Raw genomic sequence first — 12,633 nt, forward strand, 5'->3', positions numbered from 1 at the left:
GATAGAGAAGTTCTAGAAACATGTCTCTTTCATATTTTGGTATATGTTTTATTAAGGAAGGTTTCTTAAAGTCTACAGAAAAGTGCCATTCTCTCTCTCTCTCTCTCTCTTTTTTTTTTTTTTGAGAAAGTGGCATTCTTAAATGTACTGTAAAATTCAAGTATCTACAGCTATGCTTTCTTAATTGTAGGAGAGCACAGTGGCTCCCTAGGGAGTGAGTTTAAGTCCTTTGGTACTAGTACTGGGGATCAGGGTTTTGGCAGACAGAGGGGTCAGAGGTACCTAGAAAAATCTGTGAAGGCACCGTGGTATCCTACTGAGTCACTCACAGCACTACATCCTAATCCAAAAGCGACTGTGATCTTCATGTAATTGTTTAGCTTGGGAAAATATAGAGCTTCCTCCCTTTCCTTTCCCTCGCTTCCACCCTCTAAATGATCTGCTTGCCCAGTTCTACTTATGAATGCCCTCTACAACTTTAAATTCAGGGATTAAAGAGATTATGGAAATAACATTGGTTAAAATAAGTGAAAGTAAGGTGCCATAAGAAGCAGATAGCTTGGGACTGGGAGAAATGAGTCACCTAGCCTTTACTTACCTGGGCCCTGAATAGCAGAGTCAGCTCCTTTTAATTGGCCTTTCAGGAAGTCTCAGAAAACACTTCCATTTACATTTTACTAGCCAGAATTTAGTCAAAATAGTCATTTTTACTTAGCTTATGTAACTATCTAACTACAACAAAGCCTGATGAATGTAACCTTTATTCTGTGTGCTATTGTGCCTAGCTAAAAATCAGAGTTTTCTTTCTAAGGAAAAACTAGAGAATGAATAATAGGTATCTATCCATCTTTCTTAGGTGTGAAGTATATTGTATTAGGAAAATGGCTTTTTTTTTCTTTTAAATGAAATGAAAATGCTCATAAATAAATTATGGAATGCCCATTTAATAAAACAAATGATTTAGACTTTTGGTTTTAACAATATAGCATACTATATAATCTGTCATAAAAATATTTTAAACGTCCTTTTAAATACCGTACTGTACTCATAAGAAATTAAGGGAAATTGCCAGGGGCAGAAATAAAGAGGAAACTAATAACTAGAACAGCGTGAGCTGTGGCTTGCTTGGGCGAGCAGTGGATTATTATTCATAGAATTGTAGGCACTTGGATTTTAATGCCTGTTTGGGGATGGAAACAAGACCTTGGGAAGTTGAAATTGAGACACCCAGAGCCCTCTTCAAAAGAATGGACTAGAAAAAGTCATTCTCCTAGTGTGATGACAGGGAAACCTGAAGATGTCTGCCTGGACTGCAAGTGGAAAAAAAAATCTTCTGAGAATGTATAAACATGGTCCCTCACTACCTCATATGGGTTCAGAGTTAGAACTTACATTACCCAAACAGAGAAAAAGCTGATGTCACTGACAGAAAGAAATAGAAAACTTCTTTGGAGGAAATACCGTGAACACTGGCCATATGTAATTCCTACAGAAAAGATCTGGAAGAGGGTAAGCTCATAATCCCAAAGTACAAAACATATGAAGTTTTATTAAAGAAGAGTTAATAAACTAAGTGGATTTCTAACAAAAAATAGGATAATTTGGTTGAATTTGTAAGTTAAGTGTATGCAAAATGGTTAAAGATAATGAAAAATCAGTATGAAAAAGAATTAGTAAAGAATTTCTAGACATGTAAAATATAGTCCTTGAAGGCTGGATCATTAAGGCAGCATATAAGATGTAATTGAAGAAGCAATTAGTAATCTGGACAATAATTTTGAAGAAACTACACAGAATGTAACACTTTTAAAGAAATGGTAAACATTAAGGAGAATTTAATAGACATGAAAAATAGACTGAATCTAAAATTTGTCTATCAGGGGGCACCTGGGTAGCTCAGTCGTTAAGCATCTGCCTTCGGCTCAGATCATGATCCCAGGGTCCTGGGATCGAGCCCCACATCAGGCTCCCTGCTCAGCAGGAAGCCTGCTTCTCCCTCCTCCACTCCCCCTGCTTGTGTTCCCTCTCTCGCTGTCTCTCTTTCTCTGTCCAATAAATAAAATCTTTAAAAAATAAATAAATAAAATAAAATTTGTCTATCAGGAGGTACAGACTGAGAGAATGAGAGAGGCAATATTCTAAGAGAAATGGTTGAACAGTTCCCAGAAAGGAACAAAGATGTTAATCCCAAGATTTAGGAAGCATAAACTGTCCTGGGTGGGATAAATAATAATAAATCTGTAGTTAGCCAGATTGTAGTAAAACTGTAAAATCAAAGATAAAGAGAAGCAGGACAGATTTGTACAAAAGGATAGTAGCTGGCCTGATTGAAGACTAATTTGTAACACTGGATAGAAGTCAGAAGATAGTATAATATGTCTTCAAAATGCTGAGAGAAAATAATTGCCATCTTAGATTTCTATACCTAGGTAAATTGTCATTTAGGAATGAGGATAAAATCGTTTTTATAAGATTGGGACAGCTTCAGATCATCACTGAAAGAATTACTAAAGAATGGATATTCTTAAACATTGACTACATCCTACAACAAAAATAGTAATACTATGTTAAAAGGAGTTAAAACAAGGTGGTCCTCAAATATTGAACTATAGTGATATGGAAGACAATAAGGCTTGATTAAAGGTTAAGTGTTCTATGTGGGAAACAAAAATAAAATTAGATGTCTACCTCATGCTGTAATAATCGAGGTCGATTAGAGTCCTAAATGTGATTTAAAAAAAAACCCTCAAGATATTTAGAGGAATATATATGAAGATAAAATTTTGGCCCTATGCGGGGGAGGATTTTCAAAACAAAACAAACAGCACAATCTAGAATGGAAAATACTGCTACATTTCACTTCATTAAAACAAAAATTTCTAATAAAATAGAAGTCTTGGAATGGCAGAAGATACTTATAATACATAGCACTTGCAGAGAATATCCAGAATAAATAGCAATGATCTACAAATAATTTTTTATTTTTTATTTATTTTTGAAGATTTTATTTATTTATTTGAGAGAGAGTGAGTGAGAGAGAGCATGAGCGGGGGGAGGGACAGAGGGAGAAGGAGGAACAGATTCCCTGCAGAGCAGGGAGCCCGATGTGGAACTTGATTCTGGGACCCTAAGATCACGACCTGAGCTGAAGGCAGATGCTCAACCGACTGAGCCACCAAGGTGCCCTGCAAATCATTTTTTAAAAAAGACAACACAATAGAAAAATGGACGGGGGGTTTGAACAGGCCATTCAAGAGAATGATACTCAGAAGACCAAACACATGAAAAGATGATCAACATCACTAATAATAGGGAAATGCAATTATAACCATAATGAAGCAGCATTTTTTACCAATTAGATTGGTAAAATTAAAAAAAAAATTGACAACTTTTGGCAACAAAAATTCTCATACTCTGTTGGTAGGAGTACAAATCTTTGGAAAATAGGTTGACATTATATAGTAAATTGAAGATTCACATGCCTAATAACTCAGAAATTCTATCTAGGTATAAACTCTTGGGAAACAGAAACCTGTGACAAGGGAGACATGTTTAACAATCTTTTTAGATGTCCCCGATACCGCCATTTCTAACCCTACAACAGCTACTTCAAAATGTTGTTTCACCCTGCCTGCAGCACACCTCACTTTGTTCTGTCTCAAGCAAATGACCTCCCATCTTCACAGAGAAAATGATCTATCAGAAGTAAATTTGCTCAGTTTCTTCCTCAGAACTAAATTTGCCTTTATCTTTCTCTCACTTCTAGTTCCATAGGAATAAAGGTATCTTCCTGCAAAACTAGAGAAAGGAGTTTGGAGTCCATGATTTTTCTCTAGCAGTGCCCAGTAGTCTAAGAGATGGAGCAGTTCTAGGTGATCATGTAATGTGGTGACAATTTTTTTCCTTGAATTTTGAAGTTGGGAAGTTAGAGAGCTTTGAGACTAAGTTATTAAATGGGCCAACATTGAATGTTGACATTCTCTCTGACATGATTTGGGGTGACGAGGAAAACCATGAGTTATGTTTCAAAGTCCTCTTTAAAAGTGAGTAGGAATGCCTACAAGTTGCCGTTGGCAAGGTTGTTCAGTGATATAACCAGGGCATATCTACCTCCATCAGCATCAGTGATACAGAATTTATTTGGCAGATATTAATGCCTAAGTGAAGTTGGTGGCAGAGAAGAGCAGAGTGCCCTCATCATCTCAGTGACAAAAATATAAAAATAAAAAAATTGGTTGATAAAAGACAGCTGACCACATTTATTTAGTTCCACAGGAATGTTAAACTTAGGAATATGTTTAAGACCAGTTTTTACTGATGAAGGAAGATTCTTGAAAAAGTAAACATTCTACCCTTGGCCACATAAAATCCTTGGATAGCTTCTCCTTAATTTTTAGAATATAACACAGTCCTACAATGTACTCTTCTCCAGGAAGAAATATCAGATTTTTGGCGCACCTAGGTGATTTAGTTAAGCACCTGACTCTTGATTTCAGCTCAGGTCGTGATCTCAGGGTCATTGGATCCAAAGCCACATTGGGCTCTGTGCTCAGCGAGGAGTCTGCTTGAGATTTTCTCTCCCTCTCCCCTCCCCCTGCTGTCTCTTTCTCTCTCTCTCTCAAATAAATTAATTAATTAATTAAATTAAATCTTAAAAAAAAGAAGAAGTAACACCAGATTGTCTAATTATAAGCTTTCATTTTCTGCTTCTTGTCAGGACATTCACATCATTTCCAAGATTCAGGGTCAATTTAATATACAGAATTAGATTCAAATAGGATTTTATTAGGGTAGGCTAGTTTTAAAGATTTTTTATTTATTTATTAGAGAGAGTGAGCAAAAGAGAGAGAGTGCGCACGTGCGCAAGCAGGGGGAGGAGCAGGGGGAGAGGGAGAAGCAGACTCCCTGCTGAGCAAGGAGCCTGATGTGGGGTTCGATCCTGGGACTCCAGGATCATGACCTGAGCTGAAGGCAGACGCTTAACCGACTGAGCCACCCAGGTGCCCCTAGGGTAGGCTAGTTTGTACTAACACGTAGACCCTCAAGTTTCAGTGGATTAACCTGATAAAAGCTTACTTATTGTTTATGTAATAATTCTTGGGTTGTGTACAGGTTGATAGGAAGACTCCTGCATGTGGCTCTCCTCCATGCTGTCATTCAGACATCTAGAGTGATGGTGACTCTGCCATCTTCAACAAGTGGTTTCCAGGGTTACTCAGGGTGTCACCATACCAGTTAGCCAAAAAGGGGTGATGGAGCATAGAGGGAGCCTTCTTGTGGGAAGGTTTAATGGGCCAGGCCCGGAAGTGGCAGGCATCAGTGCCATTCATATTACATTTTCTAAACTGAGTCATACGGCCACATCTAAGTGCCAGAGATACTGGGAAATGCACTCTAGCTGTATGCTTAGAAAGAAGAATGACTTCATTAATATAATTAATATATTTTTGTACCACCAATTACTTCAAACATCATATCCTTAACTTCTTAATTCTCTTATAAGAACTGATAACTCCTCAAGTTTAAATAGGAATTTTAATTGAAAGTATGTATATCATATATAACATGTGTAGATTTTATATTGTCCCCAGGTAATCTAAGTAAATTTCAGTCTGCAAAAATAATCTTACTGCACTGATGAAACCTGAAGGAGAATCTGCTTTCCTACCTCAAGTCTTACAGGTTTCCTTGTGGTAGGAGAAATTCATTGGCCTAATCTCTACAACCACCTCCTCTTTGAGCCTGATCAAGAGCCACTTTCCAGGTATATACTCTATAAATCTCCTAGAAATTTATGAACTTGCTATGGTTCCTGCAAATAAGCACTGCATAGTTCTGTATTTGGAGATAGAGAAGAACTTAATCTGTTTCCTTGAGCATCAGCTTTTTTGTCTTCCTTCATAGGTAACTTCTAGATGGAAATATTTCAGACTTTCTTAGATAATAAAACTGAATCCCCACATAAAATTCTCTGAGTATAAAACCTTGAGAACAGAAGTTAGAGAGTTCATATTAATTATACCTTTAAAAATGTTTATATCTCAAATGAGATGTGTGTGGAGAGGTTCAGTTTTAGGGCTCTGCCACCGTCTGTCTTTGTAACAGTAACTGAGTCATTTAACCTTTCAGGGTTATCATTCTATGAAATGTCATAGGTAGGGATGATTGATTTGAATTTGTAAGGTCCATTTTAGCTATAATAGTTGTTTAATCTTAAAATCACTTTATTCTTCCTAATATTTTGATTATAACTTATTGCTTTAAATGTTCTCATCTTTTTAATCCTCTCTAAACTTAATTTTTTTAAGTTTTTATTTTAATTCCAGTTAATTAGCATATAGTGTTATATTAGTTTCAGGTGTACAATATAGTGATTCAACAATTCTATACATCACCCAGTGCTTATCATGACAAGTGCACTCCTTAATCCCTGTCACCTATTTCACCCATCTCCCACCCATCTCCCCTCTGGTAACCATTGGTTTATTTTCTATAGTCTTGTCTCTTTCTTGATTTGTCTCTCTCTCTCTCTCTTTCCTTTTTCCCCCTTTGCTTGTTTGTTTTGTTTCTTAAATTCCACATATGAGTGAAATCACATGGTATTTGTCTTTCGCTGACTTATTTTGCTTAGCATTATACCTCTAGCTCCGTTTGCAAATGGCAAGATTTCATTCTTTCTTATGGCTGAGTAATATTCTATTGTATATATATTTTAAATCAAAACACCAGTTTTATAAACTTTGTCCCAGATAATGCCTTTTCAGCTTTCATTCATGTTAAATTCAGGGACATTTAAGTTCTCTCTGAAAATAAAATGTCAATGTAATGGGAATAAACTGCCAAAACTAAGTAATATTACATGATTTTTAAAACTTGTATATCCTTTTCAATAATAATTTCTACAACTGAAAAATTGAATTATTTTTAAGATTGTATACCTTTTAATAGTGCTTTTTTCTTATATTCTCTTTTTAAAGTTGTTTTTGTCAAATTTAAAAGGTATATAAAATTATACAGTTGACCCTTGAATAATGCAGGGCTATGGGCACCACCCCCCGGTGCAGTCAAAAATCCATGTATAACTTTTGACTCCCCCCAACTTAACTATTAATAGCTTACTGTTTACCAGAAGCCTTACTGATAATGTAAACAGTTGATTAACACCTGTTTTGTACGTGGCATGTATTATATGCATATTATTACAATATGCATACACCTTATTTTATTCTTACAACAAGATAAGCTAGAGAAAAAATATTAAGAAGATCATAAGGAAGAGAAAATACATTTACAGCACTGTACTGTATTTATTGAAAAAGAAAAAATCCGTGGATCAATGGACCTGTGCAGTTCAAACCTGTGTTCAAGGGTGAACTGTATATTCCAGCATTCAGAATTAATACTTGTTAACATTTTGACATATTTGTTTATAGTTTCCTTTCAGAGATAAATACTATCTAAGTGTGCTGTCTTTTTTAATAGCAATATTAAAGAACTTTAGCTTCTTTCTTTTTTTTTTAAGATTTTATTTATTTATTTGACAGAGAGAGACACAGTGAGAGAAGGAACACAAGAAGGGGGAGTGGGAGAGGGAGAAGCAGGCTTCCTGCGGAGCAGGGACCCGATGCGGGGCTTGATCCCAGGACTCTGGGATCATGATCTGAGCCGAAGGCAGAAGCTTAATGACTGAGCCATCCAGGCACCCCAAGAACTTTAGCTTCTAATAGGGTTTCTCTTCACTTTTTTTTTAATTTATAGTTTTAAGACAAAAACTGACAACGTGGTACAAAGTTTACATTTAAACAAAGTTTTCACAGAAACCTAACACATGCCTAAGAAGATTTTACAGTGGATTTTTAGGTACAGGTCTAGACAATGTCAAGAACTGATGTATCTCATGATCCAAGACAGCATTTTGGGTATTAGGTAATTCCTGGGATTAGAAAAATTTTGTTTTGTTTTGTGTTTTTTTTAATTATTATTATGTTATGTTAATCACCATACATTACATCATTAGTTTTTGATGTAGTGTTCCATGATTCATTGTTTGTGTATAACACCTAGTGCTCCGTTCAGTACGTGCCCTCTTTAATACCCATCACCAGGCTAACCCATCCCCCACCCCCCTCCCCTCTAGAACCCTCATTTTGTTTCTCAGAGTCCATAGTCTCTCATGGTTCGTCTCCCCCTCCGATTTCCCCCCCTTCATTTTTCCCCTCCTGCTATCTTCTTTTTTTTTTTTTTTTTTCTTAACATATATTGCATTATTTGTTTCAGAGGTACAGATCTGTGATTCCACAGTCTTGCACAATTCACTGCACTCACCATAGCACAAGTGAACCATGGCCCCAGTATGAAAGTTTAATCTTCTCCTGAGACCAGGGCTTTTGAAATCCTTCCACTCTTAAAGTGCCGCCACCAGTGGTTTCAGAGTTCACAGTTCAAGAAGCAGAGAGGCTCCAAGAGTTTTCCATTCTAAGAGCATGGGCCTTTCTTTCCCTAGTCTCCCACCTTCTATACCACCCTCTCGCCCTCCCCAAATACCTCAGCCAGTTGCTTGGATGAACAAGCTGGTATTTATAACTTTATAATTGAAAAAGAAAGGGTCTTATCAACATCAAGGGTTAGCATCTCTAAGACAGAACAGTCGCCTGGCCTATGTTCCAATAAAACTTCCCTCCTTAACCAGTTTCCATTCTACAAATGACAGCTGCTGACTAACTGCTGTAGTCCTTTGTTGGGAACAGCATTAAGCTCAGGCAGGGGACACATTGACTTAGAAGTTTCAGATATTCACAGCTTTTAAACAGTCTCTCACAGTCTTCATTTAGGTTGCCAGTGACTTTTTTTTTAAAAGCTAAAATATTCTGGACATAAAACCAAATCATCATTAGGTTGTTCTTACCAACGTTTCACCATTTTCCCAATAAGGCCCCAAATTTTAACAAAAATGATTCTGTCTTCCTTCCTTCCTACTCCATCCCTCCTACCCCTAAATAGTACACCAGTGATCCCCAAAAACTACATATACACCACACTGTAAAAATGCAATTAACACTTTTGGAAAGCAGGCTGTGTGTTGTGGACATGCTCTTTGAAGATCTACAGTATCGTTTGCTCTCCTATACACCCAATCTGCAAATTTTGTCCTTCATGGAAGGCATTCTACTTTTCTCAGCAAAGTACAGAATGAGCTGCCTTGCAGCACTTCTCCTCCTTCCCCTCCACTGGGATGGGTGTGCAAACTACACAGCTGGAAAGGCTTTATATTCCTTTGGGCGGCTCTAAGTACTGTACTGACTCTTCAAAGGACATCTCCTCAAGCCACCTCTATGGTGTCAAGACAAGTAGAACTCCTTTCCCTCTCCACTTGAAACCCACGGTCAGATGTGACAGGGGCTAGTACGCAGGAGAGTTAATTCTTGTCATCTTTTTTGTCACCATCTTCTGAGAGGTAGGAATGCCACATCAGACTTTCCCCATAGAAGGATATGACCCCTGTGGACACTTGACATTGGCTTCATTGGAAGGGACCAGGTCATCCTCATCACATTTTTTCCATTTCATCAAGAACATGAGCTCTGCACCGGAGTCTGTAGCTCCAATAATATGCTCCAGCTCCAGACCCTGAGCAAAGCCTCATGGCTTTTCTGACTCTTCTTTCTTCTTTGGTTTGTTCTCTCCCTTATTTTCAGAATCAGAGTCAACTTTGCGCTTGCCTTCCTATAATTTCTCTGTCCCATGTGCCATTTTCTGTGACTGTAGGAACTCGGCAATGAGGTCAGGACAGCCCAGGTTCCCTTCTGGCTCCCATGTGTTGTCCGCATCTGATGACCCCTTCCACTTTAGGAGGTAGTCCACTTTGCCTTTTCCTCTTGATGTTTGGGAAATTTTTACACCACATATTCTTCTTCCTCATCCTCTAGCACCTCCTCCACTTTCTTCTTGTTTGGTTTCTTCCTCAGTGCCCACCAGCTTTCTAGTCTAAAGGGTGATGCTGCGCCCAAGAGCATGAGAGGAAACCGTCCCATGCTAATGGTGTGTCGGACCAGTGGGGGAAGTGGCCTCCAGAAAAGGAACAAATCTCTTCACGTTCTAAAGCTTGTTTTTGTCTTAGCAACGGAAACAAAAATTAATATAGCATGTGGTTGAGAGTGTGGTCTTTAGAATCAGAATACCTAGATATGAATCTCAGCTCTTTTACTCAAGAACCTTGCCAAAGCTAATTAAATTTACATGCCTCATTTCCCTCATCTGTAAAATAGGGATAGTAATGGTCCCTACATTACAGGATTATTTTTTTTAAGATTTTATTTATTTATTTGTCAGAGAGAGAGAGAGAGTACAAGCAGGGGGAGCCGCAGGCAGAGGGAGAAGCAGGCTCCCCACTGAGCAGGGAGTGCGACCCTGGGATCATGACTCACCCTGGGATCATGACCTGAGCCAAAGGCAGGTTAACCGACTGAGCCACCCAGGCATCCCACATTACAGGATTATTAAGAGAGCTTAAAATGGTCAGGCACATAAGAAGGTCTTGGTATGTGTTAACTTTTTTTTTTTTTTTTAAATGTAGCTAAATAGGGACTTTGTGTATGGATAGCAGCAAGGTTACAATGCTAGGTATGAGATTATTGCCTCAGCTTCAAATCTGCCCTTCATTGCATCTGCTTGTAAAGCTGGCGTCGGAACTTGCAAACGTTTCTTTTTTGCCGGTAGACTGTGCAGCAGGCACACTGTAGGCAGAAGAGGCTTCTTTCTCTGACTCTGGTGTGCCTCTGTCCTGCTTGTTCCCGGGGCACTGTGAAACACCCAGTGACACTCACCTCAAGCTCTTCTGCGTCAGGGGCCAGGCAGAAGATGGAAACCACACAGTAATTTGAACAGATAAGCTTCAATATGAAGAATTGTTCACTATTTACAAGAGGTTAGCTACTAAGAAGGAATCAAAATTCAAAAGAATATTCTAGGGCTGAGGGAGAAAACTTGGAAGGGGGGCTCCCTCCCTAGATTGGGATTTAGGCCTTGTTAGAAAAGGTGTATTCACAGCTAGAGCTTTTTTTCCACAGTTGCTGGGCTGAGGCTGGCAGACCCTAAAACGTAGCTAGGACTGGCTACCTGGAAACTGCCTGCTGGTGTGCATTGGGCCAGTGTTGACAGACAGGGAACCATGAGATAGAACTGGCGTGCAGGAGATCCCCCACTCTGATGCAAGTAGGCCAAGGCTGGTTGGTGGGCAGGGAACTTCAAGTTGTGACCTTCCATTGGGGTACATGTAGTCCAAGAACTCTAGGACTGATCTTACTTAATGTTTGTTTGTTTCTTTCTTTATAAAGAATCCACAAGAGGGTACATAGTAAAATCTCCAGGTATTCAAGTTCTTCCAGACAATAAAATTCCAGCTTGAGGGAAGTGACCTGCCAGAGCATTTTTAAGACCTGTATAAATGAGTAGAGGAAAAGGGCAGATGAGTCACTCTATGGTTGGTGTTATGGACTGAATGTGTCCCCTCAAAATTCATATGTTAAAACTCTAATGTCTAGTGTGGCTGTATTTGGAAATGGGATCTCTAAGGAAGCGTAAGGTTAAATGAGGTCATAAAGGTAGGCTCCTGATCTGATAGGATTAGTGTCCTTATAAGAAAAGACATCAGAGAGCTCACTCACACTTTCTTAATATGCCCACACACTGAGGAAAGACCATGTGAGGATATAGAAAGAAGGTGCCATCTGCAAGCCAAAAAGAGAGCTTTCACCAGAAACTTAACGTGCTGACACCTTGATCTTGGACTTGTAGCTTCTAGAACTGTAAGAAAATAAATTTCTGTTGTTTAGGCCATCCAGTCTATGGTATTTTGTTATGACAGCCCAAGCTAATAGAGTTGGGTAAGTTCAAGGTGATTCATTTAGGGTAAAATAGTCCAAGCTATTAATGATGTGTTATGTTTATTCCTTCCGGTTGCAGTCTAGAAAAACTATCTTGGGAGTCATGTAGCCAGGCCGAGAAGACTGTGGCTCAGTGCATAGCTAGAAATTTTGTCATGAAGGGTCAGCCATCACTCTTAAGAAATAAATAGAATACCACATACCATATAATCTAGATGTTTGGAACTGAGCCAGGAAGACTGAGAGAAAGGTGGTAAAGGCAGATGGGAGCCTCAAGGAAATGCCAGGCCATTGGAATAGTTTTGTCATCATGGACACATTTAAAGAACTCCCAACTTACAGTACCGCAAAGGCATTTGATACCTCAAACTTTATACATGGAGCTGAGCTGCCAAAGACTATTTCTGGACCCTGCTGATCAACAGAGTAGACACTCTTGATGAACTGATTCTATTGGCCAATGGAGAAGGAAGTGTTCTCATTTAGTTTTCATTTAATCTTTACAGTTTGTGGAGTTGGTATTTATTTGCCCATTTTTTACAGTTGAAAATGCTAAAGTTCAGAGAGATTATTTTTCCCAAGGTTACCTAACTAGGAAGTGGTGAAGTTGGCATTTGAACATAGGCCTGAAGGGTTGCAAAACCAATGCACTTTTATTCCAAAATGCCAAGTTGTGTAATGTGGAAGAACTCTGGATTTGGTCAGAGACTCAGTTGCTGTCTGTATGACAGTGATTCATCAGCCTTCAGGC

At 38.6% G+C, this 12,633-nt stretch overlaps 1 protein-coding gene and 1 pseudogene across 4 annotated transcripts in view; one reads left to right on the top strand and one right to left on the bottom strand.

Moving 5' to 3' along the window:
• Positions 1-12,633, top strand: part of MICU3 (mitochondrial calcium uptake family member 3) — a 103,617-nt gene that overhangs the window by 11,450 nt on the left and 79,534 nt on the right. The gene's annotated exons all lie outside the window — the stretch shown is intronic.
• LOC116637898 lies at positions 8,287-10,230 on the bottom strand (annotated as a pseudogene).

This window comes from Phoca vitulina, unplaced genomic scaffold (genome assembly GCF_004348235.1).
Source record: "Phoca vitulina isolate PV1807 unplaced genomic scaffold, GSC_HSeal_1.0 scaffold15, whole genome shotgun sequence".
Classification (NCBI taxonomy): Eukaryota; Metazoa; Chordata; class Mammalia; order Carnivora; family Phocidae; genus Phoca; species Phoca vitulina.